Genomic DNA, 16,869 nt, shown 5'->3' on the forward strand with positions numbered 1-16,869 from the left:
AACTTAATCTATAGATGTTGAAATCATCGATTACTTTTACTTGTTACGCTAAAAATTTAGTAGGGCTGTACCAACCGCATTAACCTTTTTTTTATAGTTTTTTAATACCCTTTATGTTTCTAATATTGTAAAAGTCGGTAAATTGCGGAAAACCTTCTAAAGTTCACAAAAATTAACAACTATTTAATTTTTAAAGTCTTTTAATATAATCTTTGCTAAGCACGTTTGAAATAAATCTCAGTGGTTCAGACATATCACACAACTTTATTATCGTTTACAAAGATCACAAATTTTCAAAGGAACGTTATAATGTATTTGCATGAATTATTTTCAGTAATCAAGACCTTTATCATAGAAATGTATGGTCGCCATTAAGAATGAAATGCAAACCTTACCTTAAAAATTAAAAATTAAATGCAAAACCTACCTTTGATATTTAGTAAGACGTCTGTCCGTTCTACTAATACATTGTATCCCTAATTTTATTTCCCCATAATGTCAAACAATCAGTAATGTTCCAATCGGTTGTCGAACATAAAAAATACAAGGATAGATAAAGGCATGAAAAGATTTAGAAACACAAACAAAATAGGAATAAAGGCGAAAAAAGATTTAGTTCAGAAATGAAAGAAAAGCTATAATAAGAATGCAATCTTAAAGTCGAGAGGGTCTCAAACCTTTGTCACAGGCCTTTGATTACGGGATTCCAGACGGTATAAAATTCGGAATATTATCATACAAAACACCAGTAAAGATTGGAAAGCAATCCGCCAGTCACGTCTTGAATTGTCTGCGCGTTTCTGTTAAGGAAGCTTCTGACATTCGCTGAAAATACGAACAGAGATGAACACGGCTCCGAAGCAGTATGGGTTTTTAGAATTTTTTTGGAACATTCTGCGGAACTTCTTTCAACATTCTTTATCCGAGCATGTGGAGCCGAATTTACGAGATTTTATTCTCCGGAAAATTGGCGAGTCATAATAATACGCTGACTCATAAATAAGGATCGACATCGCCTCTCGAGGAATTCTTTTTACGGTTCATTCCACTGCTACGTATATAAAGGTCAGGATAAATTATTGATGTATTATTCTAAGTTCAAATGTTTATCTACAATTTAAAAAAAAGATGATATAGCCTCTTTTATTTCAAATCAAATATATAAAGACTATATTATTGTGCGGTAATCGCATTATCTTGAGACGTAAAATAATACACACCAGAAACGTTGTATTTTTTATTACAGATTTCCGCTATCGCTTATCTAATATAATCGAATGCTGTCCATGTTTTACGCTCTGCTCGTTGGAGGACATATTTTATGACTTGTTTCGTGTTTTGCATAAAATGAGTGCTATTAGAATTATATGTATATAATAAACAAGAATTAATGGTTAAACAAATAAATTACGAATATTGGTTTTAGAAAGTTTCTGTTATTGAATTTTTAATGCCTAGGAAGGATTTTGTAGAATATCTTATCATTTAAATAATTATATAATGTTTAGCAGAGGAATTCTACAACGAATCATTTATTATTTACTGGAATTTACACAATGATTTAAAAGAATATATACTTTTCAAAATTAAACCTTATTTTACAATATGGTAAAGATGTTTAAAGATTTATATAAATTTGCTGTCCAACCAATTAACGATCTTATTATTATGAAATTGTAAATTTAGTAAGTACACTTAAATGGATACACATTTCAATCATACTTTTATTTCTTTGATTTTTTCTTGATAAATAAACATGAGGTAAAAGAACCTTTGTCTTACACAATTATTTTTAAGATTCTTGATTAAAAAAAATAATTGTGGAAATAGAATTCTTGACAATTAAAGCATTAAAAACAAAACTTGTAAAAAAATCAAGTCTCTCAACACAGCTCTTCTCCCGTAAAAAGTTGTGAGATATATGTAATACCAAGTCGGTTGATTTATTCGTATAATGCTTGAGCAGAAGCAAAATGATAAAATAATGTCTTGGATGTGCTTAAAAATACAATGAATAAACATATTTATCATTATAGAGTTTAAAATTAAAATATGACTTTCGGTCCTTAATATACAGCTGAAAGTAGAGTCACATAAATTATCACAATTATCAAAGCATATCTCTGGTCATCTAAACTTAGCCAATTACGTTATCAACGATCGTCCCTTCGCTGGGACATTTTGGTCCTTTGTTTCATGCAATTACTTCCTCAGTAGTCTTGTAGACATGATAAAAATGTTGTCGGTAGTTTGCTAAATTAGCTTTATTTTATCTGACTTGATGTGTGCAATAATTTTGAGCCAATGACTCTGATAATTCATTAGCTACGGGTGTTTATAGCTCTGAGTCAACCGTTTGATGACATTATTTGTTTAAGTTTTAAATACTGTTTTGAATTTTGTGCAAAACTACTTTGAAGGTAACATTTAAGTCTTATCAAAGAATTGGTCACAAAATTGTGTGATAAATGTTTAGCAATATTGAAATTAATCCAATTATTTGGAATTTGGATTCATATTTTTTTGTTTCATATTGTTAGCACTGTTTAAATTTCATATAGCTTTAAATATATTATTTCTTCCGCAGTTTTTATAAAGGTAACAAGATCTTTAACAAAAATAAAATCCATTCAGTATTTAACAAATTCATACAATTTTTAAGTGATACTTCACTAATCTAACTAATGATATCAACTGACACTTGTATGGAGGTATGTATATGTTAGTTAATTGGATACAACATTTTAGTGTTGGGTAGTATAATAAACCAGTAATAAGAGACAGCCACTTGAGATTAAAGCTTCAATAAAAGTATCTATCCATTAATAATAGTAATCGCATTAATAATTTTGTTTAGTAAGATGTCCCGTGGAAAACATAACACAATATATTTTAGATTATTTTACACTATTTTATAATTATATTGTTAAATTTGCAGTTTTATACAGTTTATATAATCTATAAAATAATTAATGTCGTATGTAATATTAAAATTGTTGACATCATTTTATAGCAATAACAATAAGTTTAATATAAAATATTTGTTTAAGGAACTCCAATAAGATACACATTATTAAATATCATGAAACACCATGAAATAATCTCTTATCAATGAGCGTCAATGCGGGTTTTTAAATTAAAGTCCTATATTATTTTTAAACTTACGTCAATTTGATTTTTTTTATCGAGGGTCATCTTCTTAGTGATATTTTACGAATAGAGATGTATTGTAAGAAAGCACTCAAAGCACTAAAAATAAAATACGTCATTAGTGGATTTATAATAGAATGAGGTTATCTTTCAAAAATCAGCGTTGTCAGGAGGCAAAGTAAGGAGGCAAACTTTACTACTTCCAACGCGCTTCGGTAATTGCTGCGTGTAAAGAGAGCAGCTGATTGCAATTGTCAATGTGTTCAAAGCATCAGGAGTTCAAAGCAGTAAGATGATATTTGGTAGCCCAAAAGTGACAAAAGAATTTCACGACTCAACCAGACCTGTGCTTTGCTTTAACAAAGAAAGTGTCCTGGTTTGAATTACTAGAGCACATTTGTAAGAAAACAGAGTTTATTTATAGAGGCCTTAGCCTTTATCTCAATGAACCGTCCAAATTAATGGATCCCTATGGCTTTGCAAAAGCACGCTTTTTAATGGTGTTAAGTTTCACAAGATTTCCATTGCCGAATTCGATGACCGCCTAAAGTGTGATTCATACCACTTCACAACAGTGCTGTCTTCTTCTGCGTAACCAAAAACACCGAGTAAAAGCAGGTCAATAATGTGCAGCAAATATAGAGTTGCGGAGAGAACAGACACCCAAGGAACCCTTCTGGAGACCGCCAGTGGCTTAGACGAGCAGCCATTAAGAACTATTTGTATAGCAAGCTCTCACAAAAATCGGGGGATTCAGACTAGAATGTATGTCATAGCTAGAAAGCTGACCAATAAGGGTATCATGCCAGTCCCAGTTAAAAGTTTTCAAGATGTCAAGTAAAACTGCCAGAGCTTAACTGTTGTTTTCTAAAGCTCTCCCGTATTAATGTGTAGCTTGTAACAATAGATCCCCAGTAGACCTAATTCGGGAAAATCCACATTGCCGATCACTGAGGAGATCATTGTCTTCTAGGCATGCCATGTGGCGTCCGCTCAATAAACCTTCCATAATCTTGTAGATTATGGAGATAATTGAAATCAGACGATAATTAGCAGGATCTGTACTTTTCCTTTTTTCGGCACAGCAACCACGTTCATATAAATAGTATCTTTTTATTATTTACAGCTTAATAAGTACCAAACAATAATTTTCTATACTACGCTTAGTATGTATTAATTCACGCTTGAACGTAACATAGGGTTGAACAAATTTTTTGTTTATTATAAATATGTGATATTATACTCTTTAATAACAAACGTGTTATTAATATGTATTTGTATAATGTATTGATAACATATATTGTTATTTCATGATAATAATATTATTTGTCAATAAAATGGGTAAAGGAATACGACCGAGGACAAAATAAAATATATAGATTCAAAATTGCATCGGTAAATGTGACCCAATGTCATTGTTGTCGAGCTAAAATTTGAACATACAACCTCTTTTATATTAGAAAACTTATAACAATTTGAGAATTCATTTTCATTTCCTGTTTTTATGTTGAATATTTTTATTTAAAAAAATATTCAAGATCAATAACCATGTTGACATAATTTTTACAACATCTGATAAATTTGTATTATACCTTTCTTTTTAAGTAACCGGATGTTCATTAGAATAAGACATAAAAAATAGAAATATTTATAAATATTTTTGATATTCGCAGCTACACTTATATTTTGACAAGCCAAATAACCTCAAAGTGGTGTCTCTACTTGTGATTTTGTCTTTTAATACATTCTAGTGACTAGATGAGTGTTTAAAGGTAGCTAACTTTATACTCTAACGAGGTCATTAAATGTTCCATTTGGGAATGTCTTAGTGCCTTAATTCTTCTAATGTTAATGTCATAAGAGTTTCCACAGGACTTACGTGATGCTTTTTATCAACTTTTTAACTGTCTCCCTCAAGTGTTCTCGTCGTGGTCTTAGACTAAAAATATTTAATCACAGGTGTTTTCTGAGACATATATATATATGAAAATTTCAAGATTTACCTTTAAGTCCTGATATTATAATCTGGTTCTATTTCAGAAAATTAAGCAATATGAAAATAATTCCTATAGGTGTATTGAATTTTCACTGTGAATAATTATTAATTATGAAAAGTTATACCAAATATCAAATTGCAGAGGATATACAAGTTTCAGGGTATTACATTTTGTAGGGAAACAGGAATGTCATTTTTTGTCGATTGAAATAATTACATTGTAAACTTCTTTCTATGATTTTTAAGGGTTTCATTCATGATTCTAATTTTATTGTTCGTTTTATAAACAGGCAAATTAAAGTGCCGATAGAACCTTTAGTCTTCCGCGATGAAATAACAAATAAAAAGAAAAAATATATATTATAAAATAAATGAAATATATAATTTATCAGTTTGCATACTATCCAAATTAATATAACGATAATCATCAAATCATATGAAACTCAATTACCACTTTTACGAAAATTTTTAAATCTTTTTTCTTATTTCAACGCAATGCATATTTTGAATGAATTCATATTTTTTTTAGTATAAATTAGATATACAAAATAGCAATAAATACATATATGAATACGTTTTATATGATTACGTTCGATTGGAAAAAAATGTTGTTGTTGTAATGTTTGAGCGTATCAGGTATCACTGGCCTGAGATTGGTCTGCTACCTTTTGTTTTTATTTCATCCCCGGCGATATTGTCATGATACAGTTTTATGCAAGTTCAGGTCAGTATTTTATATTATCAGCAATGCAATGTGATATTGCTTGACTTAAATATAATTTTAAATTTTTAGAAACTTATTTATCTTAATTAATTTTTTTTTTTCTGATTGCTGAGAGAGACCAGTAATTAAGATTCTCTTTTTTGTTTCAATTTTGTATAATTGGCTTGAAAAACATAATATTACTTAACATGTTATAAAACGTTAAGTGTAAATAACTGTAACAGATGGTTCTACTGAATTTAGCGCCAGAGGGGAGAATAAAAACTTAACTGCACTATATCAAAAGTTTGATCGTAACTCGTCGCAACAAGTTTAAAACTTCGCGCAATGGATATTGGATTTATACTTGAGTTATCTTAAATTAAGATATATTTTTACATATTATACAGTAATGATATATCTAAATGTCATATTTAAATTAAATTTCCCTTATTGCTTACTTCGTATCTGTTTTTTTTATTAACTGATTGCTATTCAACTTTTGTTTTCCAATTGGTTCTATTAGTAAATCAAATACCTTCACTACCATGCTGCCAGCCGTCTGCCAGAAGTGTTTAAGGTTACTACACAAGGATTACACTGACAGTTAAAGTTTATCTCAGACATACCCATCAGGTTAAGGTACTTCTTAACATCTTAAAAAACATAAAAAAAGGCATTAATAACACTAAACGAGGAGAGCAGATGAATTCTTGAAAATGAAAATTATATCACGTCTTTACTAGCAAGCGTATATAACCATAAGTCGAACTGTTAAGTAACAAATAAAAAGGAACATTGATATGCAACAATTTCTCAAAACCCAAGTGTTTAGATATACCACTTTTTTTAGAAAATAGATTCAACTTATAAATATCGCAATATTACAGATACATTAGAGTATTACACTCATACAGTTTCTTACTATACAAAGTTCGCAACTACAATACTAAATACTAAAGTTTACCAACATACCTTTGAGAAAGTTTGCAGAGTTGGAATAGTTTTCGTTTGACAAGTTATATTTGATGTTCATATTCTATTTAACATACATAATATTTGATGGCAAATTTTCGAATCAATTCGTGTTCTATTCTTTATACTAAAATATTATTTTGAACATTACTATAAAACATCATTCTTGCATTCCGATAAAGACAAAATGTCTTTTTCAATGTGTATATGGTTCAATTAACTTTTTATTTAAGAGAAAATGACAGTTGTAAGAAGGTAATCATTAAGGTAAATGCTTGCTCTGTAATTGTGTAGCTCGCTGCAGCCACGTGTGACGTAATAGTTAAGTTTCCTTTGCAACTGTTCTTCTTGAAAATGTTTTTTCATAGAAGCAACAGGAACAACATTTTTAAAGTACTATAACATCAATTTAAATGATTAAGTGTTACAAATATTCTTGAAACATATGCAATTTGTTATTCGTTATGGTGTTATTTTAATTCTTCTGATTTCGTTTTCATAGTTAAGTGAATTTAATCCTAAGGTAATTATTTATTAAGGGAATAAATAACCTTTTTAAAACTGCTAGAAATTGAAACCAGTTGCTCTCAGAAAACAGAATTTGTAAGCCAAACCAAAACTTTTCGTAAATTTTGGGTTACTGACACAATTTTTATTATATATATATATGTATATATGTATATATATATATATATATATATATGTATTTGACATATAATTAACGTTCTTGGGAATGTCTTCAAGAATATAAATTATCTTAATAATTTTCTTTACATTAAAATGATTAAATAAGCGTATATGTAAATTGTAATAACTAAAGTGACATTTCTAAACCAAAATGCTATAAATGGACCGTCTGAATGAAATATATGTCTAAACAGTTGAGAGCAACCGTAAATTCACTTAAAGTTTTGAACTTTTAAAATATTTCATTCTCTTAAACACTACACCATAATTCATGTTTTCGGCGCACCGCCCCCGATGACTTTAGAATAATAAATGGTCTGTAAAGTAGAACTTATTAAACTTTTCCACATTACTTTGATGGATTTGATTGAGGACGAGTTTAGAACCGATAGACTTGAAATGTAGAATTATAACACATCACAGAACAAACATTTGGTTGTGCTTGTTATATACTAATTAATAATTAATTTGCACCCTATTTTTATATAATGCAACACTAGCTGTTTAGGTCATCTTTTTCATATCCTTGTTCATATATGTATATTTTTGTCGATAAAAGATCATAATCAATGTCAATAAACTAGACATGAAGTCGCACTAAGAACTATTCTGATTTTCAAAAAAAAAAAGAAAAGGAGTTTAAAAAGAAAAAAAGAAGGTCTTTCTGCACCGTTTTACGAAATTGTTTAAGTTTCTTATAATCCTGTAAGATTACATACGACTATATCCTCTATCAATATAATCCATACACAAAATGTCGGGTTTATTTTTAACAGTTCCAAAGTTATAAGTTACACAAAAGACATTATTTACAATAATGAAATATTTTTATTGAGATTAAACATTTTATTTTACATTTATTTATAAAGAAGACCGAGGAGTATAACTTGCCGCCTCTGTCTAGCGTTTGTGGACTACGAAAAAGCCTTTGATTCGGTCGAAACATGGAGATTCTGGAGTCTCGCGAGCGATGCCATATTGACTATCGGTATATCGAAGTCCTGAAGTATTTGTATAGAAACGCCACTATGTCGGTCCGACTTCAGAAACAGAGCTCGAGGGCGATTCCCTTAAAAAGAGGCGTAAGACAGGAAGACGTCATATCTCCGAAACTGTTAATGGCCGCTTTGGAAGACGCCTTCAAGCTTCTGGAATAGGAAGGACTGGGCATCAATATTAACGGCGAATACATTACTCACCTTCGGTTTGCCGACGCTATCGTAATCATGGCAAAAACGATGGAGGAACTCAGTACGATGCTCGAAAGCTTTAATCGAGTCTCCCAACGGGTAGGTCTTAAAATGAACATGGACAAGACGAAACTCATGTCTAATGTCCATGTTGCACCTACCCCTGTTATGGTTGAGAACTCGGTAGTTGAAGTGGTAGACGCGTATGTATACCTGGGACAGACAGTTCGGTTAGGAAGGTCTAACTTTGAGAAAGAGGTCAATCGCCGAATCCAGCTCGGATGGGCGGCGTACGGGAAGCTCCGTAACGTGTTTTCTTCCAAAATACCTCAGTGCCTTAAGACGAAGGTATTTAATCAGGTTGTTTTGTCCGGATCCGAAACGTGATTTTTCACCAAAGGGCTTATGAATCAGAGTCGCTCAAAGATCTATGGAGAGAGCTATGCTCGGAATTTCTCTACGGGATCGAATCAGAAATGATGAGATACGTAGAAGAACGAGAGTCACTGACATAGCTAAACGGATTAGCTCTTTGAAGTGGCAGTTCACGGCCGGTGCAGGCCGCTTCCGACCGAACCGCTTAGAAGTCGATGAGGGAAGCCTATGCATAGAGCGAGTCCGACCTCCGCACGGTGCAGACGTGCGGCAAAGTGTTCCGATGCTGATTGTTAGTGTGAAAGTGACAAAGTGATAGAAGAGGTTAGAAGATCAACGTGTCCGGCGTTGATCAAGCAGACTCCGAAGAGGGTAGCAGTCACCGTCGCTTAGTCGCCGTTGTTCTGCCGCCAGGTATCACAGTCGATAGGGAAGTAGGTACACCCCTGTTACCTAAAAGCAGGGACTAGTATTCGTACTTTCTTACAATTATACACCTCCCTGTCAAGGCAGGGAGGACACTCCCCGTTCCGTCGTCCATCATGGGCGACAATTATAAAGTCCGATTCGAGGGACTACTACAGTTCCTCGAAAACAAATTTCCCAATATCTACCAACAATACACCGACCCTTGCAAGCCACCGAGGATGGCCTCTTTCGACACGGATAGCCCGGCTTCACCAGGCTGCCCACAACGCCGCATTCCATCCGACATGGAATGCTCCGAAAACGAGTGGGAGTCTTCTTCTTCGCTGACTTCTGACTCCGAGGAGGACAACGACGGGTTCAGGCCCGTTGTATCTAAATCGGGGAAGAGGAAGGCGGCGAAGTCGCTGAAGGCTCCGACGCCAGTTAAGAAAACAGTGACGTCACCCGCAGCTGCCGGCGCGGCTGCGCGCGCACCTGCGGGCACACCTGTGTCTGCACCTGTGGGCACATCTGTGTCCGCACCTGCGCCCGCACCTGTTCGCACAGCTGCGGGTACAACACTACCGACCACCGCGTGGAAAAAAGACAAATCGATGTTGCCTCCGCCGCTCTACATTAGAACCAACAAAAGCTGGAACGATATTTCCAGCTTACTTAACGACAAGAATATTAATTTTACGTCAGCCCGGAACACGGCAGTAGGGATCAAGGTCTCTGCAGCCACTCCAACCGACCACCGTGCATTGACTGCGATGTTACGGAAGAAAAATATAGAGTACCACACCTATGCCCTCCCGGAGGAGCGTAGGCTTACCGTGGTCATCAAGGGTCTCCCCGCGGAGATACCTGTAAACGTCATAAAAGAGGACCTTCAGTCCCAAAATCTGCCGGTGTTGGAAGTGCATCGAATGCACAGGCCCAACAAAAACCATTCGATATGGTTTTAGTACACTTATCTCTTACCCCGGAAGGTAAGAGAATATATAATATATCTTCAGTTTGTCGATTGTCGGGCTTGGAAATCGAGCCCCCGAGAAACCGCGGCGCCCCGGGGCAATGCCACCGATGCCAACTATATGGCCATTCGCAGAGGTTCTGCTACGCACGCCCGCGCTGCGTAAAGTGCCTAGGCGACCATGGCACATCCGACTGCAGCAGGGTCGGGCCTACGGAGGAGCCGCCTAGCTGCGTCTTGTGCGGCCAGCAGGGTCATCCCGCGAACTTTCGCGGATGTCCCAAAGCGCCGCACTGGGCGAAAGCTGGGCGGAAACCCAACAAAGCCCAGGAGCCGGCTCCCATCCCTGCTGCTCCTCCTGCAAAAAACGCCTGGCATAGGCCTAGCGTTAGTAACGAACCGACAGCAACCCAGGCCCCTAAGGCACCCATGGCCCCTCAGGCAACCCAGGCCCCTAAGGCAACACAGGCCCCTCAGGCACCCGCGCACATACCGGCAACCGGCCTCGCAGCTGACTTGCAGTTAGTCTGTGACTTCGCGAGTCTTATAGACCCCGCGGAGGTGCAGACGTTCGCTGCCAAGCTGAGGGCCTCCGATGGCAATCCTCAGGCCCGCATGCTGGCAATGTGCCAGCACGCGGGCATGTTGAGTGCCATGGGAGCGTTCAAAGCCAATGGCAATTAGTACTTACGATTAGGCGTCCCAGACACCCCTCCTAGACCCTGACAGTAAACATATGACCGACAGTACAGACATAAAAGTCCTCAAGACACACAAGACAACAAGACACAAACACACCGCCTTCGCCGGCGAAGACGAAGTCCCGTTTCTAACACGTCGCTCCGGCGTTCTGCCGTCGGGGGACGTCATGTATTCCAATATCCAAATCATCCTCCACTACAACGACGTCCTAAGCCGAGGTCCGGCCTCTTAGAGGCACCCTTGGGACGGGCGTATCCCTATGTCGGGCCCTTTGGGCCCGAATTAAACGGGTAGGTCCCATCGGGCCGCCCACCCCTCCCGGTGACGCTGTAAAAGCCAATAGGGCTAACAGCTACTGTCAACTCGAAAAAAAAAAAAAAAAAAAAAAAAAGGAAGCCTATGTCCAGCAGTGGACCTCACATGGCTGAAGAGAGAGAGAAAAACATTTACGAAAAGGAATAATTTCAATTATATAAGTGATATCATATATAAACAAACTCATAAACAAGGTTTAATAAAGTCTTATAGTGCCTGATGTTTTCACCTCTTCAACATAACTCAGCTTCACAGCTGCATAAAAACTTATTACAAAACCCCTCACCCACTTACAACCTTAAAACTTTGACGTGCATCTAATTATAATTTGAAAGGGAAATTTTAAATATAATGTCGTTTTAATAAAAACCTTATCATCAAAACACTAGAGTTAAAATTATATTAGACACCCGGAACTTTCGAATCTAAGAAGTTTGTTCTAACTAATCTGAACTTTAAAACATTGTGGTAAAGTCTGTCTTAGAACAAAATGTTTTAGATTATAAATTGCGTGCGTCGCTGCTGGACGCCAGTTTCCAGTTCATTTCCAAATAAAGTCTTGTGAAGTAATAACAAAGTTTGGTCGGAGTAATATTGGGAGCTGAGATAAGAATTGCTTTTCATGGGAAAATAAAATCTGTGATTATTCTATTTTAGATAGAAAACCAAGTCAATGTCAAAAGATCTTTATTTAAAAAAGTTTTGAAGACATATTTCAGAAACATCAAAACAGATTAATCAGGATATACTATAAATACTTTCACAATGGGTTCTTCTCAAAAACGAATGACAATAACATACATTGAACAAAAACATACATATAACTTTATTTATGTTTGCTTTTTGGAGCAGAATAATATAAAAAAAAAAGTTGCAGCTTTGGTGACGCGATAAGGAATGCTAAACATCATGCAAATAACTGAAATTTGACTTAGAGAAGACAGGTTATAAAGAAGGTATAGCGACGATTTACAAAAATTTAACCATAATAGAGTATTTAATTATTGATGAACGAACAATATTTTTGCATCAAACCACAGAAGAAAATTCTTCCAGAAAACCCAATCAAGAGCGAAATTCTCGCAATATTTATTAAACGACAAATGTTGATTAATTATTATTGAATGTTATTCATCTTTATGTATCAAAAGGAGACAAACCTAAATAAACACTTATTTTATATATATGTAATTAGAAAATACATTATTTCGTTCTGGAAAGTAGCACCCTCTCGTACACATAGACACATTTTGGTATAAGTTCCCTTTTATGTGATTCATTTTGTCTTTCAATGAATAATTGATAATTTATACTTTTTCTTTAGTTTTATTTCTATATAAAGTAGATCTTTGGAAGTGAGCCCTAAACGATTTTCATTATTGAAAAATAAAACCAATGAATATTTTCTTAATATTGTTAATTTTTACGTTACAATTAATAGGATAGTAAAAGTAAAGGTTTTAAAACAACAATCAGAAGAAAAAATCCCCTAATTTTGTAAATAAACGATTTTTTAAAGTCGTCGTTGTTTTATCGAAAAATGCACTAAAATTTAAATTATACTAAAAACTTGGAATATAATAACTGCATAATAATTATACAATTAGAAAAAAAAATATCATAACCTTGCGCTGAAATCTTTGCTAACCTCATAGGATTGCACAATAATCTCTCGCCAGTTTACTATAACTAGATGACTAGTAAAACTTACTAACACTTGCTTACACTTGCTTAATTGACTGAGACGCAGGTTCAATGTCCTACAGATGCGGCGGGAAATGATTGAGTTGAAAGTATAGATCAAGGAAAATCTTGTAAATTTCACAATTAACCAGTTTTCTATGAAATTAACGGGATGATAGGAAAAGGAGTCTGTTCACTTGGACTCCAACTTTTAGAATGCCTCGTTTGAATACACTGACCATCTTTGGCTATTAGGTACAATTCTCGAATCTTAACGATTTTCAGTTTAATGAATCCAAACTTCCTGCCAGAATGGTTTTTATCTAAACAAAGTACACTCTCGGCTATAAGTCGAATACTACCATCGCATTTGTACAGGCTCTGCTAAATGTTACCTCACTGCTTTGGAATCGATGGAGTGATGACTACAACATGTTTAAAATCGAAACGATACACTTTCTTTTTTCTCGAGCTTACATCACAGGATTGTAACAGTTTTTAATCTAGATCTAGAGATTCCCAAACTTATTTTATTTACTGGCCACTTTGAAAATCAATTATTTTTTAGCGCCCCCATTTTTTCACCTACTGAAAAACGACTTATCTTAGCTAAATTACTTATCTTAGCAAAATGAAATTACAAATTACCTCCCAAGCCTCTACACAACACCCCCTTAATTTTATAGGTTTCTTACCACCAAATCTATAGGCTTGCAGCGCCCACAAAGGGGCTTCTTGCCCCCCTTTGGGAAAGGCTGATCTAGAGTGAATAGACTGTCACAAAGAAAGTGTGTTCTTCACCCACATCTTCATTTCCACCAACCAACGCATGAATAACAGTGAAACACTATCTATATTAAAAATAATATAAGAATAAATTCAATAAGAACAGTAAGAGAAGTATATTATTAACAGTTCTCATTGGTCAACTGACAAAGATGGGTTATAGGGCGAAAAAAAAAGACTAAGTTTTGCTTTTGAACGAATAGTATCTTTGTAATTTTTAATGCCAAAGAATTATACGCTATAAGTACATACATATAGCTGAAAGATAATATAATTATATAGCAATGTTTTTATACTTAAGAATGAATTTCTGCTTGAAAATAAAAAGAAAAGTTTCGGGACCAAATCCCCAAACTAGTAGGCCGCATGCAAGGTTGGGCAGTGGAAATAGACAAATTTAGGAAGTTGAGGTCTTTATCGGTTTGAAAACCTATAGCTGAGTTGTTAACACTCTGTTTCTTAAAGGTGGCGGAAGGACACGGAGTCAAGGTAATTTGGGTGAAAACTTAACTGTGTCACTGGCAACATATCCTCTATCCTTTTCTTATGATACGATAAGCCTGTAAACTTTCCGATACGGTAATTGACGAGTGTACCAGACATATGGTTAAACTGAGTAAACTTCATCGTCTGGGGAATATCAAATGCTATCCGTCGATAAATGGAGAGAAGACGACCTCTTCGAAGTAATGCTTTTACATTCCAGTACCACTATCAACGTGTACTACAATAACTCAATATTTTTACTTGCTTTAAAAAATTCTTTTATTATTTACTTTAAGGATAAATGTTTGTTTCGGTAATATATTTTTACTCTCATTAATAATTTATTAATTTTAAGCAAATACTTTTGATTCGTTTACTAGTTTGTGAAACTGAATTCAAGTTATTTCAATTTTAATACAACATTATCATAATAGTCGATCTCTAGAGAGAAATATTGTAAAGTTTATATTTTTTTCTGAATATACATTTTCGCATCCATATCATGTTACTTTATATCAAACTTATTCGATTTAAAATACTGTTATAGATTTCCAAATATAATTTACTCTTACAAATATTCAGTATCCAAATAAAAATGTATATCTCGGTTAAACATTATTCATATAAATTCTACGTACGTTTTTCTGGGCTGCCCATTAACAGCATGATCACGTACTAGCTCGGTCGGGTGTAAAATATTAACTTCTCTTGACTCATACCTGCCTGGTACAAGCTCTCTAACTAATGCATATTATTAACCATTTCCTGAAATTTAAAACCTGCTTGTTTTCCTACAAAGTTAGACCATCTTTAGTAAAGATATTTTTCAAGATTAAACACATGTACACTGTATTCATACAAAATGGTGTGAAAAAAATAATTAGATGTCTAATATATGTATATTAGTTAATAACATATGAATATAGAAATGTAATTACTTTTTAGAAGCTCATCAGCTTATGTTTGTTTAAAAGTCAAGAGGCAGAAAGCACACCCGATACCACGTAGGGTATAAATCTATTGGTACCAATCTAAGTAAAACAGAAGTAAGCCCAATGAAGCGCACGCTGCTAGTTCTTTAAAAAATGAAGTCCCGTTGAAGAAGTAAAGATAGAGCTGATTGCTCTGATGGCACTTTTTAAAAGTTATTGAAGGACCCACATTTGGATACGTTCATATGTATTTACCCAGTAACATAAAACACATGTTACATTCATAAAATAAAATTATCACACACACAACAAGATCACTATAAAAAGGACTGTATTATTGCTAACAAGCCATACCTCCGAGATAATTCAAAGATATTTCATGATATAAAATATTATCGTGAGTATTCATTTAAATAAAACTAACATTTTAGGAAATACTAAAAGTATTTTATTATTTTAAAACTAAAAAGTTCCGACGTTTCGGGTCCTTTGCAGCAAGCGTGATCACGGTCTGATAAGATGAAAAATTTAGTTTTATTTAAATGATATTTTCATTTACCAAAATGTAAAAAAGGGCCTTTGGAGGTGCTGGGATTTGAACCCAGGACTTTCAGCATGCGAAGCAGACACTCTACCACTGAGTTACACCCCCGTTGAAGTTAAGTCTGAAATTGTGTGATATATAACAGTTAATAAAATTACACATAAGAATCATGTCATTGAAATTTACAATTATATTACACAACAAGATAACAAGAAAACTATAAGAACAATATTATGTAATCTAAATATTAAAAACAATTTTAATATCCTTCACAACACCACGTGCCCTATCTTTATTATTCGACTAGAATTATTTATCGTCCATTTTTTAAAAGTAATAGCAGGTCCCTGAATATCAGGACCAATAACGTTATTGATTCTACCAACATTGGTCCAACATGGAGAGCTCGTAAAAGTCGTAAACTTAACCTCATATCAACATGTTGATATTAATATCTGAATTTACTCTCCGAATTTTCTCGTAAATTATAGAAACATATACATTTTTTGTGTATGATCTTACAAGTAATTGACAAGATATGAAAAACTTCATATTATCAAGATCATATCTATTTAGTAATAATATTACTTTTTAAACAATGAAACCAAATAATAACCGTGCTACAAAACTAGTTTAATTTATTAAGAACATTGAAAGAATATGAAGATTTAAGACATTTTATTTTCCTATATGGTAGACAGGTGACCGTAATGTTAAGGTTTTATTGCTCTTTTATATCATACTTAACCGTTATGTTTCATATGTCGTATTTTACCGCACTTCTGAGTAAAATGGTTAAATTAGCAGATATAGATTATTTTATACCAGAACATTCTTAAATAATGAAGAAGTGTTCATTAAATTTATTATATGTTATATTTCAATAAAAATGCAAGATAATAAAATTTGCCCATTGTCAATATATTCGCACGCAAGTACCTGTGCATTTTATAATTGAGGA

At 34.0% G+C, this 16,869-nt stretch overlaps 1 non-coding gene across 1 annotated transcript; it reads right to left on the reverse strand.

Moving 5' to 3' along the window:
* Positions 1-15,944: 15,944 nt before the first annotated feature.
* Positions 15,945-16,016, reverse strand: Trnaa-cgc (transfer RNA alanine (anticodon CGC)). The gene has a single exon. It is a non-coding gene; the product is annotated as a tRNA-Ala (tRNA).
* Between the last annotated feature and the right edge of the window lie 853 nt (positions 16,017-16,869).

This window comes from Danaus plexippus, chromosome 8 (assembly GCF_018135715.1).
Source record: "Danaus plexippus chromosome 8, MEX_DaPlex, whole genome shotgun sequence".
In the NCBI taxonomy this organism is placed as follows: domain Eukaryota; kingdom Metazoa; phylum Arthropoda; class Insecta; order Lepidoptera; family Nymphalidae; genus Danaus; species Danaus plexippus.